The sequence below is a fragment of the Ursus americanus genome, chromosome 10 (genome assembly GCF_024610735.1).
Source record: "Ursus americanus isolate L20-20 chromosome 10, mUrsAme1.1.p, whole genome shotgun sequence".
Taxonomy (NCBI): domain Eukaryota; kingdom Metazoa; phylum Chordata; class Mammalia; order Carnivora; family Ursidae; genus Ursus; species Ursus americanus.
The window spans coordinates 8,493,615-8,517,685 of NC_142136.1; the positions used below are offsets into that span (position 1 = coordinate 8,493,615).

The 24,071-nt window shown below is 38.7% G+C and overlaps 1 long non-coding RNA gene across 2 annotated transcripts in view; it reads right to left on the minus strand.

Annotated features, from left to right (window-relative positions):
- Window positions 1-4,339: 4,339 nt before the first annotated feature.
- The window catches only part of LOC148109326 (uncharacterized), a 50,153-nt gene continuing 30,421 nt past the window's right edge, over window positions 4,340-24,071 (minus strand). For both annotated transcript variants that reach the window (XR_015725895.1, XR_015725894.1), the window contains one exon: window positions 4,340-10,056. This is a non-coding gene — a long non-coding RNA (uncharacterized LOC148109326). The remainder of the gene's footprint in view (window positions 10,057-24,071) is intronic.

Genomic DNA, 24,071 nt, shown 5'->3' on the forward strand with positions numbered 1-24,071 from the left:
GCAATTTTTTTCCCATCCAAGTTCATGCAATCCCTAAATTCTTCCCACAATTCTTTGAGGACATGTAGATCCAGGTTAAGAACCCCTGCTTTGGAGTCAGACAATTCCTGAGTTGGAAATCTAGCTTTGCCATGGGTGATTTCTGTAAAATGGGTAGGCTGCTTACTTTCCAAGAGCTCCATAAAAAGGAAGGCATAAATACACGTCACATGGAGCTGTTGAAAGAAATAACGTATGTGACATGGTTAGCACACTTTCTGGCACATACTAAACTCTCCTTACGCTTTTGATGTCCAGTGGGACAATGTTCCTTGCCTGATAGTGTGGTCTTTTACAGTCCATTCCAAGTAAGCATATAATCTTCCTTCTCTATTGCTGAGGATTACATTCCTCTCTGTTTTAGTGACTTGATTTACAACAACAAGAAAAACAATGCTGAACAGATCAAGGTCACGAGTGATTCTAGAAGAGCCCTCACTGCTAACCCTAAAGTTAAAAGAATGCTTCATAAATAAAACAAAATAAAAAGTAAGCTTTCACATATCCAAATTCACACGGTCCGGGAGGAGGCTGGCATTGAATTTAGGGCCTTAAATCCCTTAGGTGAATGAGACAATATGGCGCCTCCAACAATACATATATATCAATTTGAATTTGCTGTTCTTATCAACTAGGTATTTGTACTTATTGATCCAAAATTCTTTACTTTCAGAAAAGCTAAGCAGAAGGAACTCTTTGAGTAGGTGATTTAATTTTAGTAGGGAGCCTTCCATTTCTAGAATGTATAACCGAACAATGGCCATGGTCAATCTAACCATCATTGATGGCCATCATGTGGAGGCACAGTCTGGGGAAAAAAGAAAAGAATTTCAGCAGCTCATGGGTTAAGTGAGAAAATGCATGTGAAAGTATTATGAAAGTTTTTTTTAATCCTCAATTCAAGTATATTTTCATTAATGACACTGAGTTTTGCACCCTCAAATTAGGCCATGGAGAGTGGGTCAGCATGTCAAGGATTTCTGTGAAGCAGAAAAATCTGTTTCCTCCAAAAATGAATTGATAAAAAATTATGGTTTTCTTCTCTCAGAGTTTTGGATGATGCATTAGTATATTATTTACTGCTAGAAGAGATACATGAAAACTTCATCAACATTGTTGTTAATTATAGCACATTCAAATTTGGAAACATTTCAGTGGGGGGATTTGATTTTCCTGAGACATAAATTACACCTACAAGCCCTTAAAAAATTTTACTCTTTCTAGAAAATGGGAAATATCCCGTTTAGCTATTAAAGAGGGAAAATGTCATTTTTATTGTCATAAATAATTCAAATCTTACTTGTGTGCTATCTATATAGTACCATTTACTTCAGATTTTCTTTTTTAATTTCTTGTCTACCAATATTAGATTCCAAACTGTATAAACATACAAAACCTCATGTGCCCTAGTTGTGTGACCTTGGCTAAGGTGTTTTATCTCTCTAAGACTCCATTTGTTCAATTGTGAAATGGAAATGATAATAGTAATCAAGTAGGCTGGTTTGAGAATTTTGAGAAAATCTATAACAGGTAGCAAGGTGCCTGGCATGTAAAAATACCCCATAAATAATAATCACTATTTTTCTTATCTTCGGAAACTTTGATAGTCTTGGCTTCTGGGTAAAACAACTGTGTTGTTTAATTACATCTAATACCCCAAAATGCCTTACTAATCACCAGTCATATACTGTCTCCATAAATCACCTATTTGAAACCCGTGGAGAAAATCAGGAATTTGGTTTATATATTTTTATATATGAGTCAAGGAAGTACCATTAAAATATTGCAATTAAAAAAAGGACTTTTGCTTTATGATCTGTGGTTCCAAATTTCCTTTTTGTATTTAATTCTATTTTTATTATATACTTTTTTCTCTGATTGGGAAAAAGAGTGATATAATTCTCCATGAATCATTAAAATTGAAAATAGAATTAATATTCCAATTTTTAACAAAATTCATTGCTTTTTTAAAACTTTTGCTTTAAATATACTTTTCTAACATAACAAATGATTTAATGTCAAAAAATAATAATTACATAGGACTTTACTCCTCTTTACAGTTACATGCAAAGAACAAAGTTTTATAAAATGTTTACAAAAGACTGTAGACTTTATAACAGGGACAAGGATTATTACAGTCCTACAAATAAGAAAGTCAAGCTTCAGAGCCATTACACGAGTCCCCAGAAATCCAGTCCAACAACCAGTTAGTGGCAAAATTGAAAATGCAGGCATAGAGGGCTGGTAAAGTGACTCTTATAGCTTGTAAGTGACAGAACTGAGACTAGAGATTCCATACTCTTTACTAACATGCCATACTATCTCTCAATGCATATATTAATAAAAGGAGCTAATATGTTAATAGAGATAATCACTATATGGTAGGATTATGAGTTATATTTACCTTTTTCTTTATAATATTTTTCATATTTTCAAGACTTTTCAAATATTACTTTTATATATATATGATGACGTGTGTGTACATACACACACACATACACTTTTATAGATAGAGATATAGCTGGCTTCCTAAAGGCAACCTTAACCCATGACTATGTATGTTTATCTCAAGGCTCTAATATATAATATAATATAATATAATATAATATAATATAATATAATATAATATAATATAATATATATTATACATATCAACTTTATATAATCTCCTTTTACCTAGCCTTCTCAATAAAGAGCAACAACTCTACAAAGGATTAATGATAAATGTAGATTTTTCTGAAAACATTGATGGGAAGACATCATTTACAATAATCCCAAAACAAAATTCCTATGAGATCTCTTCCTTCCTCCAAGGTACCTCTCTCCAGCCCCATCTTCTCTGTTTCCCCTTCATGGGCTCTAAAGGCCACTGTTATGTCCTGAGCGCTTCAAACTTCAAAAGTCGTTCAGCACAACAGAAACCGGTTCATGTTAGGCCTCCCTCTGAACAGCTCAATGGCTGTCTGTGGCAACTCCAGTGGGACCCCGGGGGGATCATTCTTACCCCCAATCCAAAGCATTAATACAATGTTCACTCAACTGGCACCCCCCAAAAGAAAGAAATTAAAACGCACATGTCACATTGGTTGGAGGGGAATCTGAGACTAAGAAAACACGATATGTTGGCTTTTTGCCCATTGAGAATATTACCAAATACCAAATTTCCCAAACTAACTGATATTTGTCATCAGTACTTCCATTTAGCTATCATCTTAGCCTTTAGCCACACAAGAGTGATTCAGATCATTTAATCAAGCACATTTTGAAGACTATTATGTCAGTCATTCATATTCAACAATTGCTTATTGGTGTCAGCTACAGCATTAAATTCTGGAGGCTGCAAACATGAATGAGAAATAGTCCCTATTTTAGAAAGCTTATAGTTTAATGTGCAAGATATTAAGCATACTCAGGATTTGAAAAATGAGCCCTGGTTTCTCAACACTGGAAAGTAGCCTTCTGGAACTAAGAGCACTTGTTTCTCTGGTTAAAAAGACACCAATGATTTTCTTTAGAGATTGAGTGCGTGAATGAATGAATAGATGCAAGAAGGATATTTCCAGAGATGTTTGCGGCTTGAATATACTTATACTAAGTGTTTGATGGAAATATACAAGGATCTCTTGCTATCTCAAAGAAGTGTTTCCAATATCAGAACCATTCAAGACCAGAGAAAGGCAATAAATTGATTAGTTTTCAAGAGAACACAAAATTAATCTGAAAAGGAAGCCTTTCTTTTTATTTATTTTATTTAGAAGACCCTCAAGAGTCAAAATTCCTGAAAAGAAACATTAGCATCAGTTGGAAGAACTAAAGAAGGAAATATATAACTTAAAAAAAAAAAAAGAGTTAAAATGAGTCGCAGAGACTGGCCAAAGAAGAAAATAACAGGGAGGACCTTGGTGACCTACAAAATGACCCATCTGTGGACAGCGAGAGATGAGGCGCAAAAAGCTTAGACGTGGAAAGAACCACACATGGTTCCAGTGCAGGCTTTTGATGGAAAGAAAAAAGAAGAAGAAGAAGCCAGAATATGGGAATAAATACTAGGGAAAAAAGCAGGCCACTTTATGAAGTAATACATTCCCATCTCTGAAAGCATCAAAAGAGGACGTGGATAAACAAGGATAAGGTAGAGGTGATCCATTCATCAAGTACAGGGTCGGGCTAAGTGACATTTGAGACTTGAAGTTCATTCTAATGTGGAGAAAAGTCTTTGTATGAATACTCTGAGACAAAAAAGCCTGAGGGCATGCAGTGAGAACAAAACCAGAGGAGACTCTCAGAGAGAAACTAAGTGTAAAAAAAAAAAAAAAAAAACGGGGGGGGGGGTCGAAGAGAGAGAGAAGGGGGGGAGTAGGGAGAGAACCTGTCATCCCATACAAAATGCCAGCCACACCAAGTTTTCCTTTGGAAGACACGTCTGCATGTCAAAGAACACCCACTCCCGGTGCTACTGCAAGGGCAACTGTCTGTACCCTGGTCTGATGCAAGACCGTTCAGGGGCCCAGAATAAACCCTGGTTCTGATTATGCCACAGCAACCGCAGGGGGGGCTCCGGGAACAAACTACCCCGACAGCCGAGTCCGCGGGCTCATACCACGGGTTCTCAAGGTGGGTTTATGAATCCCCCGGAGCACACGAGCAATTCACACCACACTAGTTACTAGTCCAGTAAATGCCTTTCCTTTGCTTGAGAAATTCACTCCTGCTGGGATTTGAACCATAGACCCTTAGATCCAGAGGAACTAGAATCAATATGATGATGACCAGCTCCAGAAATATTCATTTAATCAGCTCCCTGTTAACTCCTCAAGTGTTTATAAGTTGCTAACTGGGGAAAGGTTCATGCTGAATGTATTGCCTTGAACGAAGTGAATAATCACGGCTTTGTGACAAAGAACTGACAGGGAGGCCAAAGATTCTGGTTCTTTCCCATTTCCCATTGTCCAAATAGTTCCTCCAGCAACAAGATCGGATGCAGGGAATTAACTATTTTGTTTTCTTTTCATAGGGAATCTGAATTTAAATCTCCTTATCCTCTGAGATAATCTCTCTATCCAGTAAGGTAATTTTTTTTCCTAAAAACATTAATTATAACGACTTTCTTTGGATAATAAGCCTTTAATGTTTCAGAAAATGAGCATTCATTTTTTATCAAGAATTCAAGTTCTTTAAGAAAGATCAACACTTGCAAAATTAACATTATAAATTATATGGAGAGACAGACTCTCAACCGAGTTACATTAAAATCCCTATTTCCTTATAAACTTCCAGCATTTATTTTCTTTTCTCTAATTTTATTACTCTAAAGTTCACTTTAATGCAGTTGTATTAGGACCAGGAAAATTAATATTAAACTACTGGAAATGAAAATCAAGACACTTCTGATTTAAGGATCTTTGTGGGTTTTTTATTGTTGTTGTTGTTGTTTGGGGGTGGGGGGTTTTGGGGTTTTTTTGAAACAGTGCCTCTGAATTTGTTTCCTGGCTGTTTGACTGTTTATTATGTATCTTAGCAAGAACCAAACTTTCTTTCAACAATTTATACATAATTCAGAGGCAGGAACATGCCAAATGAGAATGATAATGTCCTCATTTGGTATAAGTTCTTCCATTTCCCCAGATCCCACAATATTTTGAAACATTTTTACTGCAGCGGTAATATATTCAAGGCAGAAGGTGCTATCATACACCAACACAGAAAGTGTGATGTCTCCTGCAGTACGCACACAAATGACGCAGAAACCCTGCCCCAAATCCCTGTTTCTGCCATTTCACAAGGTCGGGTGGTCCTGCTAAGTCTGACATTAAAAACTTCATCTTCGTGACACTGTTTTGATTTTTAAGCCAGCTACAAGAGAAGAGCTCCGCAGTTTGCAACTTTGATAGGTTCCTGATATTAAAATACCAATTAGTATTCCTCACTTTCTTTGAGAATAAAGATAGAGGATGGATTTCAAAAGATGACAGATTTTAATTATTTCCCTTTTGTGAAAACTCTTTGTTTCAAAGTACAACAAAATGCTTCTAGGCATAAATGTACTATTTATGCCGAAAAGGAGATATAGGTAGCTGTGGAAATAGCATCAACAAATTTGGTATGTTGTGCACATTTTCCATTTGCCTGGTCTTCTGCTAGATTTTTAGGACATGATTCTTCATTGAGGAGAATATAAATTCACATAAATCTATTACGAATGAAATAAGGTGGTGAAAACTGTCAGAGGGGTCCAAAGAGATGTGATTTACATTTGGGGGAATAAGCAGAAAACTTTTTTAGTGGAGGTCCCTAGGTGAAAAAGGCCAGTTTCTCAGATGAGAAAGGCATGGAGAATGAGACAGGAATTCCCACTAATCTTAAGAATATAGTGAGAAAATGTAAGGATCAGCCACCAGTGAATGCTCAAGGCGGATTCAGGGAAAAATAATAGGCTTCCCCGATAAAGTAGAGAATAAGCGTATGATGAAGCTCTGAATGTGGGATGCCATGGAAAGAGGTTATTAAAAGCACATATTCCCTACAGCCAGTTAGAGGTCAAAGGAAAGACTCAGTACAGGAAATGATCCCTGGGAACAGAAGGGAGTTTCCCTCTAAAAGTTGAACCAGAAGTATCAAATGCTAATGACCGTATCCATATGGTGAAGCCATCACAAGGGAAGTGTTATCTCAAAAGGAAGAAAAAAATCAGGGAATCCTGGTCATCTAAAGATGGATTCTAGAGTAAAATCTATCGAAAGCAGTATTTCAGTAATGGTAACAACCCAACAGAAGACAGAAAAGGTGAGCAGAAGAAATGCTATTTCATGTGACAAAGAAAAGGGGCCTTCACAGATCTTGGCTGATTTCACTTTATATAGGTCAAAGGGAGATGCTGAGCCATTTGTCCATTAGGGCAACATAATTTCTAAGAACAGGGATCATTAAGTGTCCTGGCCAGGAGGAAGTATGCTTAAGACCATCTACTTCCCTAGCCTGGGTTTTTTTCTCCTCTTAACTTATTAAATTTAATTGTGCTTCCTTGGGATGGTCCACCTGGACTGTGGATGACAGTATCAATTTGCAAAGCTTCCCATTGCAGAAGAAAGAATTTGCATTCCGGTGTATTCATTAGTTTCTCATAAACAAGGTGAGCATCAGCCCTTGGAGGCTAATCAACACTTCGGACTAAAAATTCAAACTGAGGCTTCCACTAAGATACGTGTGTCTTCATAAACTTGTCTGGGTCACAGCCCGCTCCACTCTGCCATTTTTGTCATCCCATTCTTTAACTTCAGCACAGGTTTGGAGAGGCAAAGCCTATTAATGTTGCGTGTATGTGTGGTGAGCAGAATAAGGCCCCTTCCAAAGGTGTTTGCCTTCTAACCCCTGTGAATATATTAGCTTACATGGCAAAAGGAATTAAAGCTGCAGATGGAATACGGTTGCTAACCAGATGGCCTTAAAATAGGGAGGTCATCCCGAATTATCAGGTGGCCCAAGGTAATCATAAGGATCTGTAAAAGTGGAATAAGGGGGCAGAAAAAGACTCAGGGGAGATTTGATGAGGGAAGCAGGGTCAGAGAGATGTCTCCCTGGTAGCTTTGAAGATGGAGGAGGAGGAGGCCACCAGCCAAGGAAAGAGAGCGTCCTCTAGAGGCTAGAAGAGGCAAGGAAACAGTTTCTCTCCAAGAGCCTCCAGAAGGAACACAGCCCTACCGGCACCTTAGTTACATCCCAGTATGACCCACAATGGACTCAGTCCACTGAAAGATAACAGTGTTGTTGTCTTAAGCTACTGTGTTTGTAACCATTTGTTACAGCAGCAATAGGAAACTACTACTGCATGTATATAGCAGAACTGCATCATGATTCATTGAGTTAGACTTAAGTAGGCTGTGTAACCAAAAATCTAAGTCACTCTGTCTATGAGGATGATTAAGATAATAAGCTTTGATAGGCTCTGCACTCAAAGTGGAGTCTGCTTGAGGATTCTGTCTTTCCCTCTGCCTCTCCCTCTTCTCTCTCTCTCTCTTTAACATAAATAAATAAATCTTTTTAAAAAGGTAATAAGCTTTGGAAGTAGACAAACCCAGATGGAAATCCCAATTTGGACCATTTAACAGCAATATGAGTAAATTGTTTAACCTCTCCAAGCCTCAACTTCATCTCTTCTTCATAAAGAAAAGACCTAACCCACAGACTGTAGTGAGAATTTAATAAGATAAAATTGCCTAGTCCAGTAAAAATGTCTGTGAAGCACTCATATTTGGGAAAGTGTTTGATAAGGGGAAGTCATGCAATGATTTAAAAGAACTAATTAGTGCTCATATTAGTTGCTGGGGCTGTATCAATGAACATGTCAGACACTGAAAAATCACCACATGACTTTAACATCCTATTATAAATGTTTGATGAGCATGCAGGAAGTTCTGTTACCACATGAGGGGCACTTTGGCTGGATTTATACATCTGAGAACACTTCTTAGAGGAAGCAAACTCTAAATGGAGGCCTAAAGAAGAAATGGCAAGTAGACAAAATGAGCAGAGGAAGAGTGGAAGAGCTTTCTAGACCAAGGGAACAAATTGGTCCAGGGCATGGGAGTTTGGCAATCAGGGGAATTGGAACTAGCAGTGAGGACATTCATTTCTGAGCTAGACAGAGGCCAACACATGAAGTGTCTTCTATCCTGATCGCCATATTGATTTCTTGCAATGGTTTAACCAGAGAAGAGACATGGATCATGATTGTGTTTTACAAAGATCACTGTAGCCACAGTAAAGAGAACGAATTTAAAAAACTAAAAAGACAAAAAGTCAATGGGAACCAGCGGGGAAAGTGTTGTAATAATGCAGACAGCTGACTATTGCTTTTATAACAAAGTATGTGAGCATTCGCAACGAACATGAGAGAAAGAAGCCGGAAGAGCACAAAAAGAAACCCATCTACGTGTGTTCCATTGTAAGACAATATCGTACCACAGCACAACAGAGCAAATTTTTGGAGACACAGGAAAAGGGTTCATCAGCTATTTCCAGACAAAGGAAGAGGGGACCAGGATGAGGGTGGGCTGTGGCCTCCAGACAAAATCTCAGACCCAACAAAAGACAAGACTATCCTAGTTGAGAACGGCTCTGTGTCTCACTATCACTGGGCTCTCTCAGGATAACTCCCAATGGAACTTAGACAATGAAAAGGCAGGATGTGACTTGCCACAGAAAATTTCTGTAGAAATTTGGGTTTTGGAGTAAAGAAGAGTCATCTTGAGAAATGACACTCAAACCCACAAATACCTCAAAACACTTCCTAATTCTGAGCCAAGGTGGAGGGACAGAGGCTTCACTCCATTGGACTGTTCCTCACTCAGGGTAACCTGGTGCCCTCCAGGAAAAAGGTATGAGCTGATGAAAGGTCCAGGAGAGCCCATCCAGGCATGCGTATCCAGGTGCTTAGGGAAATGGGAGACACGACACAGGGAGCAGGAATGGAGAGAAGCTGGGCCATTGCTCATTACGACTCAGATGCAGCAAGGCTTTCATAAACAAGGAATCTGGCAGAAAACGTCGTTTTTGTTTCAACAGGAAAACCTGTCTAGGTCAATAAAATCTTCTACATATGCAAATAAATCCCCCAGGAAGCAGGAAATGAAACAAACAAGCTATTTGAGCAAAACTGAGAACCAAAACTACAGGATATAGTGTTGGATAAAAGGCAATTTTCATAAAAGGGTTAAATCATGACTCATGTAAATATAAAAAGGAAGACGTGCTTAAGATTTTACTTAACTCATGAATGGAGACAGTGGTGGGGTATCACCCTCAATTCAGAGGTTAAAACAAACAGAAACGGCCTATGTATAGATGGAGAATATCAAAATAAACGGGCACATGGCGACAAACTGGCTCCTTCCAGAATCAGAGCAGGGAAGTCGATTGAGACGAACCTCCACTGGACAGAACTGGCGTGTCTGCAGACAAGTGGACAAGTGTTCTTGCCTCGCCGAGTTATCCGCAGCTTACAGAGTTGTAAACCAGCACCTGGAAAATAGAATCATGTGCTATAGACAATCAGCTTTCCCCTGAAACTCACATTTTTCCTGAGTGTACTTCAACTGGCATCTGTCTTCGGCAATTTACCAAAAGAATACTTGTAGGTGGTCACGGAATTTAAAAAAAAAAAAAAAAGAAAAGAAACCTATCTCTAGTCCACCGTTTTATGCTGAGGGCAATAAAGAAAGGGAGGAAGAACTAATGAATCATTGAACGCTACCTCAATAACTAATGATGTACTATATGTTGGCTAATTGAACTTAAATTTAAAAAAAAAGGTGGGGGGGTTGAAGTCAGAGAGGGGGATAGCAGACAACACCCAGAGTACCTTGCTGGCACAACTCGCCCCCACAGCCTTTTCCTAATGACCTATTCATATTCAATGGCAGAGCCTGCCTGCTCTAAGTTCCTTGTTTCTCAGCCGGTTGTACCCCTCCCATTGCCGAAGCACGCTGCAGACCTTGAGAAGCTCTGAACCTGGCCCCCCATCCTGACACCATCCAAACACTAGGGCTAGGTCTAGGAGATCCCCAGCACTGACATGATATAGGGAGAATCCAATCCGCCCCTCGTTTATCCATAACAGCCAACACTGAATCCGTGTGGCATTTCCAGGGGCAAGGCCCAAGCCTCTCCTGTCTTACTTAGGCTACAGATATTAATAGGAGGAGAGCTTGAGAAAGTCGGGTCATGGAATACTAGACAATGACCGGAACAGCTTACAGACCACAGCAACTCAAAAGCCTGCCTCAGTAAGTGGGTAATTTGTTCTGAAACAGAAAACAGAAAGCATGTGGGGCAGACAAAACAAAACAGTAACTTCCACATGAGGTTTATGAGAAAAAGTACATTTTAAAACTCCAGGGAACTCCCAGAACCTCAGATAAGAACAAACAATCTGCCAATATATTTCAAAGGCACTGGATTAAAAAAAAAAAAATGTTAAGTCTAGGTTGAGAGGCAAATTTTGACTCTAGATGCCAAAAGTAATTGTAACACAATATGGGATAAACATTGAGAAGTTCCCAGAAGCAATTTTACATACACAGGGTGGTCATTTCCAATCGTGTAGATGGAATGACAACTAAAAACGGCTGTAAGAAATGAGAATATAAAGTATCGAGAGCAAGAGATTTTAGTATTCTCAGATGTGGGTGGTTATACACAGTTTTTTTAAAAAGGCAGTTTTCTTATTTATGTTAAAACTGTCTTTCAGCTGAAGTCAAACAAAATAAAGACAAGAGTAATATATTTATGAAACTTCGTAACAAAGAAATAGCTACTTGTCTTCCAGGTTAGAATCTGAATGCTCTATCTGTTAATGGAAAATCCATTATGGCATTTGGAGATAATGCATTTTGTTAAAATAAATAAGAATATTTCCCATCTCACTGACATCACTCTCTCAAGAGTCCAGAAATTTTGCAAATATCAACAGTGGCACATTATAAGCTGACATATCATTAAGTCACAAAGAGAAGAAGGAGAAACAAATACTTATCAGAGTGGCCAGGCTTAGAGCTAAGTGTCCTCTCCATCTTATCTTATTTAAATTAAGATTCAATCCTCGATACACACAGAGGAAAATTTTTTAAAAAGAAGCAAACTCAGAACCGAACCCTAAACAATCCTGGTTGCACCCAAACAGTCAAGCTGTACAGTTTGGGTGCAAATCTGATTCTATCTGGAAAGGAGTTCATGCTACCCTAGGTGATGGGTAGAATGCAGTCTGGGTTATCTTCTCGGATTTCTCGAAGTGGTATTACTCTAGGACTCAACAAAAAATATTTTCAGCACCTACTACATGACAGACATTGCTCTAAGGTCTGGGAACACATCAACACACTAAAAAGAAAAAACAAAAAAACAAAAACAAAAACAGAGGCGGGGCAAGAAGAACGTTCTGTTCTAATAGATTTACATTATATAAGGTATAGGTTTTCTGATATCTTTGGGGAGAGATAAAACATTTTACTAATATTTTTTTTTAATTAACATTCCTAAAGCTTCCCGAAGGAAAGAAATGAGACCGGGCAGTAGTGTGGTTACGTTAACAATACTATGGTTAAACCTCCAAGCTCGGTGAGACGGCACCACACTTAGGAGCACTACTGTTCAGGTAAAACAGGTAGATGATTCCTCGCCGACTTCACTGTGTGTGATGGAGTCAGAATGTAAGATGCGGGGATGCCTGGGTGGCTCAGGCCGTTAAGCGTCTGCCTTTGGCTCAGGTCATGATCCCAGGGTTCTGGGATCGAGCCCTGCATTGGGCTTCCTGCTCGGCGGGAAGCCTGGTTCTCCCTCTCCCACTCCCCTTGCTTGTGTTCCCTCTCTCGCTGCCTCTCTCTGTCAAATAAATAAATAAAATATTAAAAAAAAAAAAAAGTAAGATGCCCCTTCAATGTGTGTTCCAGTCCCCACTCCTCCATTGACTAACATGAGGCAAATCATTCCAGATCTCTGGAGCCTAGTTTCTCCAGCGGTAACATGAGGCAATATACCTCTTCCTAGGGTGGGTGAGAGAATTAAACAAAGCTCAAGCAGAGAGAGCGCTGGGCTTGGCACAAAGCACTTGTAAGCTTCAACAAACACTGTCACAACGTGAACCAGACCATGACCTTCTACCTCTATCCAGTGTAGATGTCTTAAAAGTCAACATCTATGCAATACTATTAATACTCAATACTGACCTTACATGGTAATAAAGTCCCCTTAACTCTATTGGCCTCTCTGTTAGAGGACAGAAAGGGTAGTAGGAATATTTGGTGTACACACAGACACACACATAGGAAAGGAGAAGAAAATAATGTGTGTTCTTCACATTCCCAGTTCCTAACGTTCACCATTATCCTGCTTGGCCTGTGTTACTGCTGCATTTCACATGAGACGAAACAAAGCATCAGGGTGGTTGATAGTATGGCCAAGGCCACAGAGCACTTAAACGGTTAAATGCAAACCCTAATCCTCGTCTCTTTTATTCTGACACCTAGTGCTTCCAGCTCTACCCTGCTTCTCTCATTATAAAGAGGTAATAATATTTAGTTCTGTTTTTTCCCCCATACTCACATTTGAAAATGTTTTTCCCCTCATATTCTGAAACTTCCCCATGCCTCCATCTAAAAGCATGAAACCTCTCTGTGAAAATCGTTTATGCTCCTAGGAGTCCTTTATTAGCTAAGAATCCCTAAATCTTCACTTCATTTTGGTGGGAAAAAAAAAAAAAAAGCCATCTCTGAGACTGACACAGTTCAAAATAAGAAGAGGTTTCTTCCTTCTCTAAACAATTTAGAGCCACAGCCTTGATGTGACTCATCTGTGATGATCTGGGGCCAGTCAGTGGATGAATAAGTGAATGAATCAATGAATGAATTGGATGTGATTAGTCGAGGAATTATTGATCAGCAATTACTCCAGATATTTAAGTTCCCCTGCTGTCCACCCTCTTGCTCTTTTGTCAGTCTGTCCCCAAGGTGGATCGACAGAGATTACTGTTTAAAGCACATTTAGTAAAGAGTGATAAATGTATGCACTTTCAAACGCATCCTTATTTCAATGACTCTCATGTAAATGCTTGTAAGCATGTATTTTGTACCTCGAATTGTAATTCAAGCCAGCTTTGCACCTTGAGAGTCACATGATTTGCTTTAAGAACCACGTAACACTTTCACTTCCGATTTGGTCATTTACAAGGTAACCTACACCCTTCACAGTTTGTGTGCTTGGGATTTGCCTCGATCGCCTAGAGAAGGATGCAAACGTTACTGTCCTTGCCAGAGGGCCATGGGTCCTCTCACATCCTCTGAACACAGGTAGCCACCAGCCATGCATAGGAAGTCTCCAAGATCTTCTGAACGTCATTATTTTACCCATTCTGTTTATAATCAATTTCAGTTTTTAACTTCATTTTGAAGTTGTAGTTAATCAAAGGGTATTTTACTTCTAGTACCACATTTTCATTTCCTTCCAGCCAACACTGCAATAACTGACGTTTCAGCAACTTATTCCTCATTAAATGCCCATTAGAAACACCTTCTCCTCTGTATGTTTTGGATGATAGCTTGTACTTCTGATCCCTTTTGCCTTTTTTACAGTACTCACAATTTTTCATTGATAATCATACATTGGTTCCTGTTCATATGAAACTTGAATTTTTATTTTTCTTGTTTCGTTTTCCTTGTCAACATTCCAGATTAAGTTTTACGTAAATGCCTCTTGGAAAATACATAAATATTACACCAAAATCCAAAAGTAGGAAAAATTGTATTCCAATAAAACAGTACTAATATATATAATATTCCGATTTGCTTTTACTAGGTTTCTAGGCATGCTAGAAAAAAAAAAAAAAACCCTACTCCAAAGTTGCCATAATCTATATAGTTTAAAATATTAATGATTAATTTAGCCCAAAGGTCAACTTTCTAATAGAAAATACTTGATCATTCTTAATAAAATATTTAAAGAGTAAAAAATACCTGGAATAAAGCATTTCAAAAGACTTTGTGATGTTTAAGGTACTCGGCATGCTCTTCTCCTTGAGGGTCAATATTCAGAAAAGCAGTTCATTTGATTTTATTGACAGTAGAGTGATATTTGGCAGGTTAGGTATTTTTCCCCTTTTTAAATTTTTAGAAATTTAGTGTTGAAGAACTGCCAGATTGGCAGCACTGAAAACCTCAGTCACTTTGTGGAATTGGCTCTCCATATCACCGTGCTCCTCAGTTGAGGGAGGTAGATTTTACGGGGATTTTTTTTTTCCTCCTTTAATTACTTTCCCCCTATAGCACAGACATTAATGAATGAGAGAAACCACTGGAAAAGTGATTGACCCGCTCCGTCCCCGGTGAGAAATTATACTGACTTCTTAGTATTACAGGAGAGGAATGTGAACAGAGAAAACGGAGACTTGAGGCCAGGGAAAATGAGAAGAAGGAAAAAGAGGAACGGTTATAGATCATGTAGTCTTGGTTGTTAATATCATTTAATAGGCTGTCTGCGTGGTTTCTAACCCCATCTGAGTGAGACACAGGAAATACCTGAGCTTCACAGAAGATCCTGCTTATTCCCATATGCAGAGCTCCAGAAACTTCCACTGCAGTGGTTAAAGGAGGCTTGGGCAGAAATCCGACTCAGAGCTCATGTTTGCATCCCTTAAAACACATGCTTCCCGGGTGATCATCTGTTCTTCCAGGGACAAGAAACTTTGTACCCCCTAAGGAAGCTCCTTGGAGAGAGAGATAGTCTTTTTATTGAGTTACAACGTCTCTTCTTCCTAACTCAGACTCTAGGTGGGGTGCTGGTCACTGGTCCTAATGCTGTCCCTTGCGTTCCATTCCTCAGAAAAGTATGTGTTGGGTGTTAGACTGTCTTCTTTCTAGTCAAGTCAAAGTTAATAAGAAAACAATCAGTCTCATAAACTATCAGTACTTCTGTCTCTAGGCTTGTCTCCAAATGAACCCAAGCTACAAGACAGTTCTTCATTTTGCTCTTAGGGATTTGGAGTTTGTTTTGAAACTGAGAAACAGGGTTTTATTTGCTTATTTTTTATTCCAAAAGTGTGTATCACTGTGTTTTCAAGTGCCCTTTAAATATCTTTCATCCTGGGCAACATTTATAGACCATTTCCAAAGCGTAAATAAAAATATATCTGCGGCGAAGGGGATATTATTGAAAAAACGCAAAGTCCTGGTTTCACAAGAAAATGAGAAATTTTCAATTTACATTTCTAAACACATAAAACGCCAATGTAACCTCGCTCTCAGTGCTGATCATAACAAAACACTCTAGTCCTTGGTCTGAACCGAAAACCCCTGTTCTAAGATGCAAACAGGCAATATCAGGCAGGAACCACCTCGGGTGACTTTTTCTTCTAAACATATGGTCAAACCAAAATAAGCACATATATTAGCTAAATAGAAAATTAACAGACACCAGTGAAAATGGGCTTCTGTTTGCACTCAGGGAAGTGCACAGAAAGGCAGGACACATAACCAATTAAATGCTTATTTTCTGATGTCTAAACTGTTAACATATACACTATTTATAAAAAATGTCATAGTCCGTAAACTACCGCAAAATGATATGCGTTGACAGTTGGACATTTTTGCCCTGTAATACATGTTGTTGATGATTAAAAAATTTACAAGAGTGACAAACATTAATGAATTCTGCATTTCATAAATAGTGAATTACCCTTTTTAGAACAAAGGCCAAAAGAGAACCGTAACAGAAAATAAGCGATGAGAAAGGCACATCTAGAGAATGTATACAATAGGCTCTGTCTACTGATGCAGACACCAGGAGAAGTCCGTGGCTTAAAGGCTAAAATTCCCAAATGCCTTCTAGCCTCTGAAATTTACATTGCCCACAAAAGAAACTTGGCATTACAGACAGATTCCATTTCTCTACAGCCCACGTGATCGACCCTCTTGGAAAACAAAGCAAAAGTTGAAAGGGAGGGAGTCTGAGTAGAAGCAGCAGATTCTGCAGTTTCTTTGCATAAGGGTACTTAGCCTCTCCTTCCTCCCAAGGATCTCCACAAATGCCCCAAGACGCCTCCTCCAGGGTCAGCAGTCCTCCATTTCCACCAGCCAGCTCTCCAAAGAAGGCTATGTTGTGCAGGCTTTCCCAGCACGTGTTAAGACAAACCTCAGAGCTGGAGAAACCATGAACCGTAGTGTCGGTCTGCCACTTCGCGAAGCTCGAAGACCAGAATGAACTGACAGACGCCAACACTCCTTTTTACAATAAAGCATGTCAAGTTCATTTAGCTCAAAATTAAGTTTGCGGCTAAATGTGACCATTTACTTTTCTTGAGTTCCTAAGATCCTTTGACCCAGTTGCTTCAAGAAAAATGCTAAAAATGCTGAACGAAATGAATGTAGGACATCTTCCTGAATTCAACAGTTTGTCCCAGTTCTAATAGCGTGGGCAGGAAGATTGGCATGCATTATTTTCATGTATTGTATATTTTCAATGTATTGGATAAATTCATATATGTGGGAGACCTTCAAATTAATAGGATAATAGAATCGTTTTTCAGGGTAGCTCCCCACTTTGGAATATTCAGAATATGAACCATCTACAAGGGGATGTTTTTACAGTGCCGTTGATATAGATAGAATGCCCTCTGTAAAGATGAAGAACCATAATTAAAAATGCAATCTATGTGCTGCTTTAAAACATTTTCTAGTAAGGAGCTAATTCAAACTCACAGACAAGAGATGAGTAAAAATAACTTCCTAGCTACTGAAGACCTTTGAGAGAAAACCACTTCGCTTGCCCTCTCTACATGGGAAGTAGTTTCACTAAAAAAGAAACAATTCCGCGTCTCTTCCCTACACCCTCATGTACTAACAGGCAAGAAGAAGTACCATAAATATAAGTCGAGGAGGAAGAAAAAATCTACTGAGGGCTAATCAGAAACATTTTAATATGACCCTGGTACCGATTACTTAGTAAGAACAGATCAAAATCTTGTCCAGAAAGAGAAAAACACATAAAACAATGCTTAGAAATAAGATAAAAGCAAACACGGGAAAAGTAGAGAAATTAGTTTCCACAAAAATCCAATACACCCCCCCCCCCAGCATACACAAACCCTTACTTCATTTGAGGGTCTTGCTTGCTGTCATGCAGAAGCTGCTTAGAAGGTAAGGGATATTGACCATTGGTCCAATATGCCAAGCATTTTTTCCTAAATTGAATCTTCTAAATTTCCATCACAAATGAAACCAGCATACCTACAGTTAGAATTTACTTCTAAAAGGAAGTGGAGTTTCGTATTCTCTTTTAGTGACTCTGTAAATCATACGAAATACAATGTCATGTAAACAAAGCAAATTTATTCCCAAGGAACAGATTATAAGATATGACAATGTCCTTTGGGAGGCCGCTTACCTGATTCAGACAACTTTACCATAGTCTTTACATCACTGTACCTTAAATACCTTCCCTTAAGTACTTTAGTTTATGTTCAGATAACCATCTGTTTTTCAAGTAACCAAGTGAACATAACCTGATCATGTGGAAACTATTGACTTATATAGCCAGTAAATATTACACAAACCAAGGAAGAGTAGAAGTTTATGACAAATGGCATTGCGTTTCCTTTTAGATGTATTATAATACACCAAAACGATTGCCAATACCATACTTTAAACAACACAAATCCAAAATAATATTTTTGACAGCATATATATATATACATATACATATTTCTCTATATATATATCAAATGCATCATGAAGTAAATTGATTTGATTTTGTAGGCTACTTCTTCCATGACAATTAGAAAAAGGGAAAAAGCACGCTGTCGAAATTAAGAACTTAATGGAGGGAAAAAAAAAAAACAACATGGAAAATGCATTTGAATTAGTGGTCATTTAAAAAAAAAAAAATGTCTAGGAAGAAAGTCCGGGTTGGATTTAGAAATTTGCTCTGGAGGAACTGTATAGATGATCGTAGAATGCCTGAACCATAACTGGAAAGTTTACAGCTTGGATCAATTATGAGTAATTGATTCTCTCAGTTGCATTGGCCAATATGTGTGTGAACTCATTATCCATAACATAAATAGAATGATGTCTGTCTCTAATATAGACTAAAAGCAGCTACTTAGACAGGGACACTTGAATGACTATGCACGTGCATGTCAGTACAGGAAAAGTGTCTTACAAGATACTCAGCATTTTAACAAGTCCGGTTGATTTTTTTTTTTTTTTTTTTTGCCCCAGCGATTTGGAGTGGGGGTTGGGCACCACAGCTGAGCCCTTGCAACCTGTTTGCTGGAGAACTGACAAGATACCTTGGCCAAAGGGCTGTATCCCATTCTCTTGGCCTTTCTCAAATTCCCAAACATATTTCTTTTTCTCCCAGAGAGATTCACCGAGCAGCTAGAGATCATGCTTAATAGCCCTCTGATATAAGGAAAAGATTAAATTTAATGGATTTAAATATCCTTTCCCTATCGTGCTTAGCATTTCACAATTCAGGAACTTAATTGGTTTGCAAAGGTATAGGATGGGAAAAAAAAGGGCGCTCTGGATTTTATATGTAGTCCTTTTCTGCCCCCTACTGGAAAAAGTGAGCCTGGCAGCCTAAGAATTCTAATTTTCAGGTCTTTTCTGATTGATTTTTCCTATACATCAGCTCACAAACCCGTATCTATTTCAAGAGAAAAGGAAAGGTGGTAGAAAGGTGTAGAAAAGCTTTAATACCATTAGCTATGCATTTTATTGAAAAAATGATAAATTTCAGAAATTCAATTTGTTAAGGAAAAAAAACAACAACTAAACCTCAGGAGTACAAAAGTCAATTTTCCAATCGCATAGTAAGCGTAAATCCACCGTATCAAGTTGAACATTGGGGGGATTCTTTGTAAACAGAGCTTCAGGGGAGCTTAACATTCAACGGGATTTGCGAAAGATTATAAAGGAAGTATGTTTTCTGTTTTTAAATATTATTCATGACTTCTTGGGCACCAAGAAAAATAATTCTGTTAGAAAGGGTATTTCAATAATATCTTTATTTTTGAAAGCACACTTGCCATTTTTCTTCCGAACAATTTTTCGCCACAGGGCACCTGGGGCCTCTGGATCCCTTTTGATCATTTTTCCTCCAGCAGTAAATTATTAACGTCTTCTCTTATTAGGATGATGACCATCCGCTATTTCTGGGGTATGCTTTTTAGTTTTCATGGTTCAAGACCTCTGAACGTTTTTATACAAATACAGCTAATCACATATTGAAATCTGCACCGGGATTTACTCTCTCCTTAGACCAGCATTCTTTTTTCATCAAATTCCAATGATTGTGAGGTTGATAATAAGTACGAGCGGCTGTCAAACACAGAAGAGGTCACACTTCCCGAGGTAGCTGCTGGGACGCGCCTCTCTGACTTTTTATGCCTCTTTAGGTCTTTCAGACAACACTGGTTCCCTCCTGGGTGTCAGGGACCTTTGCAAAGACTTCTCAGTCGTAAGCAACACGGAGCTTTTTACTCAGTGACCTTAATCTTTCAAATGACAGGTCACTTCCATGGTGTAGAAAATGTCCTCCTGCACTCACATCCAGCAGGGAACAGCTCACACGGACAGGCGAGTGCACCCCATGAAGAAAAGGGGCCCTTCCTTTCTGGCAGCTCTCCTTTGACACTGAATGTCTTCAAAGGCCAGTTCTTAGCATGACACCAAGACAAGAGCAGTGCTCCAAAGGCACGAAGCCGACACAGCTCCCCCCTCCCAAACCTTCATTGGCAGCCTCTCTGCCTTTGGTTTCAGTGTGTGGAGGGTTCCTGTCTCATGGGGGTGAGCGTGGCATGGATTCCTCTTCTGTTTACCATTCTTCTTCATGCGATTCTTTTCGCACAAAGAAGGAGCTAACCAGGTGAGACAGAGGAGGATTATTATCTTTGATGATAGGCTTTGAAACCCAAATTGCAAACATCTGCTCCAAGGCAACAACTATCCCTTCCTGGTAAAAAGGCATCCCTAAGGGGTCAGGGAGAGGGCAGAAATTCAATGGTTTAGTTTCACAGAATGCCTGAGAAGGGTCTTGAACCTTTTAGGGCTAAGTCATTCACTTCGGTTATGGGCACCAAGGATGCTTCCCCAGAAAAATTACCTGCTCTATAAATAGCAAATGCTAAATCTCTGGGCTGACTTTGCTGTGACCTGTACAAAATGAGCATCTTCCAACAAATTTCCCGGCAAACAAGGATGCATATTACCTCACTCCTCCACAGTGGTAAGGGTTGGAATCTGGGAACACTCAGAAAGTAAACGTCTCAGGTTGAACCCATGTGGGGCACCTGGGTGGTTCAAATGGTTAAGTGTCTGCCTTCAGCTCAGGTCGTGATTTCTGGGTCCTGGGATCAAGCCCCAAGTCTGAGTCCAGCTCCCAGCTCAGTGGAGAGTCTGCTTCTCCTTCTCCCTCTGCCTCTTCCCCTGCTCATGCTCTCTCTCTCTGTATCTCTCTGTCTCAAATGAATAAATAAAATCTTTTTTAAAAAATTGACTACATATGAATAAACTCAGTTCATTGATTACTCTGCCCTAAATCCTGCTACAGAAGTGAGAGTCAGTTGTAAACAAATGTCGAAAGCCCCAAAAGTCCAGCATTGTCTCAAAAATGTATCTTCCAGGCTTGCTCCACCCTAATATTATTACATCTTTGTCAAAAGCCTGCCTTTTTTCAAGGAAATAATGACAACAATGTAACATCATGTTTTCTTCTGTTTGCTTTTGTCTTGCATTTCAGATAATTTAGTGCAAAACCTTTGTCCTTGATGGTGGTTCCTTTTCCTAGAGCAGGAATTTTGGTGCAAAGACTTTTTTACTCGAGTGAAGCATTGTGCAATGCCTGGCACATAGTAATTGCTCAGTAAATACCATTTTCCTACTTGCCTTCATTATAGACGTTGAGCAAGGTAAGTAACCTCTCTAAGTCTGGCTTTCTTTATAAGTAAAATAAAAATATGAATAGCATCTACTACAAAGTGTTGTTGAGAAGATTTAGTGGGTTAATACTGGAAAGTGCCTGCAAACTTTTTTAAAGAGCAAAATAAGTAGTGATGTTATTGCTGCTTTTGTTACACTATTACATTTCTTTGTTCTAATGATGGTATTGCATATTTGTCTTATAATCTGCTGCAAATCCTTCTAAGAGGTGAATACCATGGGTAGTAAATAAATAATATGTAGAAACATATCTAAGGCAAAAAAGTTCAAAAGAATATCCAATGATGTACATAATCATAAAGAAGAAAACCTGCCTTTATTGGTAGACTTTTTGAGCTTTCAGAAAAAAATAGTAGAAGCCTATTTCAGATTACCGAGGTGGCCATCAAAAACTTTTATGACCACAAATGGGTCTATTTTATGGCCTGAAGACATCTAGAAGAAATCTTTGCAGGAGGACCCTCCTGGGAGATCCTGGGAAGGTAGAAAGATGACCTGAGACATTCAGCTGTGCGTTGGCCAGCTGGCCAGTGGCCAATAGAAAAAGAGGCATTTCTAGGTGTCTCCCTCCACTGCTTTGGGACATCTGCTACAGAACACACAGAGTGAGACGTCTTAGAATCAGCAAGTCTAAGTCTTAGCAAGACTTCAATGTTATTGCTTCACCTGTCACTAAATTAGTCAATGACACTATGAATAAATAAATAAATGCATTGATGTGTCACTTCTTCGAGGCTACAGACATTTTCTCTTCCTACGTCTTTGCTCATTTCATGTTATTTTCCACACTGCTGGAGACAATAGTCAAAATTCCTGGTTTCGTTGTATCTGCAACTGCATGTCAGTGAAAAACCAGAATACTATCAGAAAACAAGAAAACAAATGGGCATATCCTAAAATCAGTCTAAATAGCTGAAGGGTTTCTTCCTTCCCCAGACACTCATCCAACCCTCTGTGTAGGGTTTTATGGAGTACTATCATGGTTCTTCCCTATGATTGTTATGCGACGGAACACATAGTAAATAAGAACAGAATAAATGAAAGGAAAAACCAGGAGTAATAGGAAAGAAATTAAAATGACATTTTCAAATTTTTATTTTTCATCTGAAATGCCATGGTTCTTCCCCCAGTCCCTCGACCTTTGCCATCAATCAGACCCTTACTTTACCCTCTAGCTTCTGGTTCTTTTTCCTTTGTGACTCCGATGCTCCCAGCCGTTCGTTAACCAAGCTATTTACAAATATTAACTAAAATTCGGAGAAGCAGGTAATTAATTAAAAGACAAACAACTGGTGTCTTCATTTAATGACTCATCCTTTCATCTTAAAGAAAGCACTGTATTGCCATGATTGCTAGATGATTCCTTCCTCCTTGGGAAAATCAGTGTTGTGGTTAAGCCGTCCCTTTAAAAAAAATAATAAAATAACTATGGCTTATTTCAAAAATAAAATATGAATAACTGAAATGAATTTTGATTTCTTTTGACTGCACAAATTATTTTGAAAGCTAACAGCTCTGCACATTTTAAAATAGATTCAATCATTCAAGCTCAATCACAAATTTTCTACCCCATAATAATTTCTAATCATTTCACAGTGCACACACACCCGCATCTAAATGCCTTCTTCCACATGTCAAAATAAAATTCATATCTATTACCACACCTCTGAACCATCAAATCATTCAAAATGAAGATCATAAAATGAAGATATATGGAAATGATGTGTAATGCCACAGTGGAATGTTTTCTGCAGAGGTGAGCTAGCCAAACTCCAATAGTATACTTCTAAAACTCAACAACACCGTTTTGCCTTTGAAACTATTTATTTTTAACTCTCTAAATAGTTGGTAATATTTACAACTTAAGCCAAACTTTGCTGAAAAGAAAACAGCTCCAATTTTTATGGAACACAATATCACTTTCAAAATCATCTACAGGGTAAACACAATCGATGTCATTATTACTGTCCCTCATCCCATTTATAAGGATGTAGTAATTCATGCAGAAACTCAGATTACAGGGAAAAAATAATAATCTACCCCAACAAAAATAATTTATTAGTGGATAACTAGAAAATTGTATTAAGATGGAATCATCTATCTACTTCCCTTCCTCCAATAAATGACAATTATAAAATGAATGACCCCCTTCAGGATTTCCACTCCTGTACACACATAAAAATGAACACTGAAACTCCCAAGTACATATACTCACACACATCTGCACTCGCACAATATACACACCTTCACACACACACACACACACACACACACACACACACACACAGCTAGACTTACACTCTCTCTCACACACACAGGCACACAGACAGGCATGTGAGGACAACCCAGTTAGTTTAATAAAGGTGACGCGATAGGACTATCCTCCAACATACCTTTATTCTGGGCCCGACTCATGCAACAGAAACATGTCTTCTGAGCCTGTACGCACCTATGAGTGAGATACTGAACAGCAAAGGCCTCCTGACCCAAGTTGTGTCCAAGGCAGAGAGCAGCGATGGGCGGGATGTGCTCGGCGCTGTTTGGGAT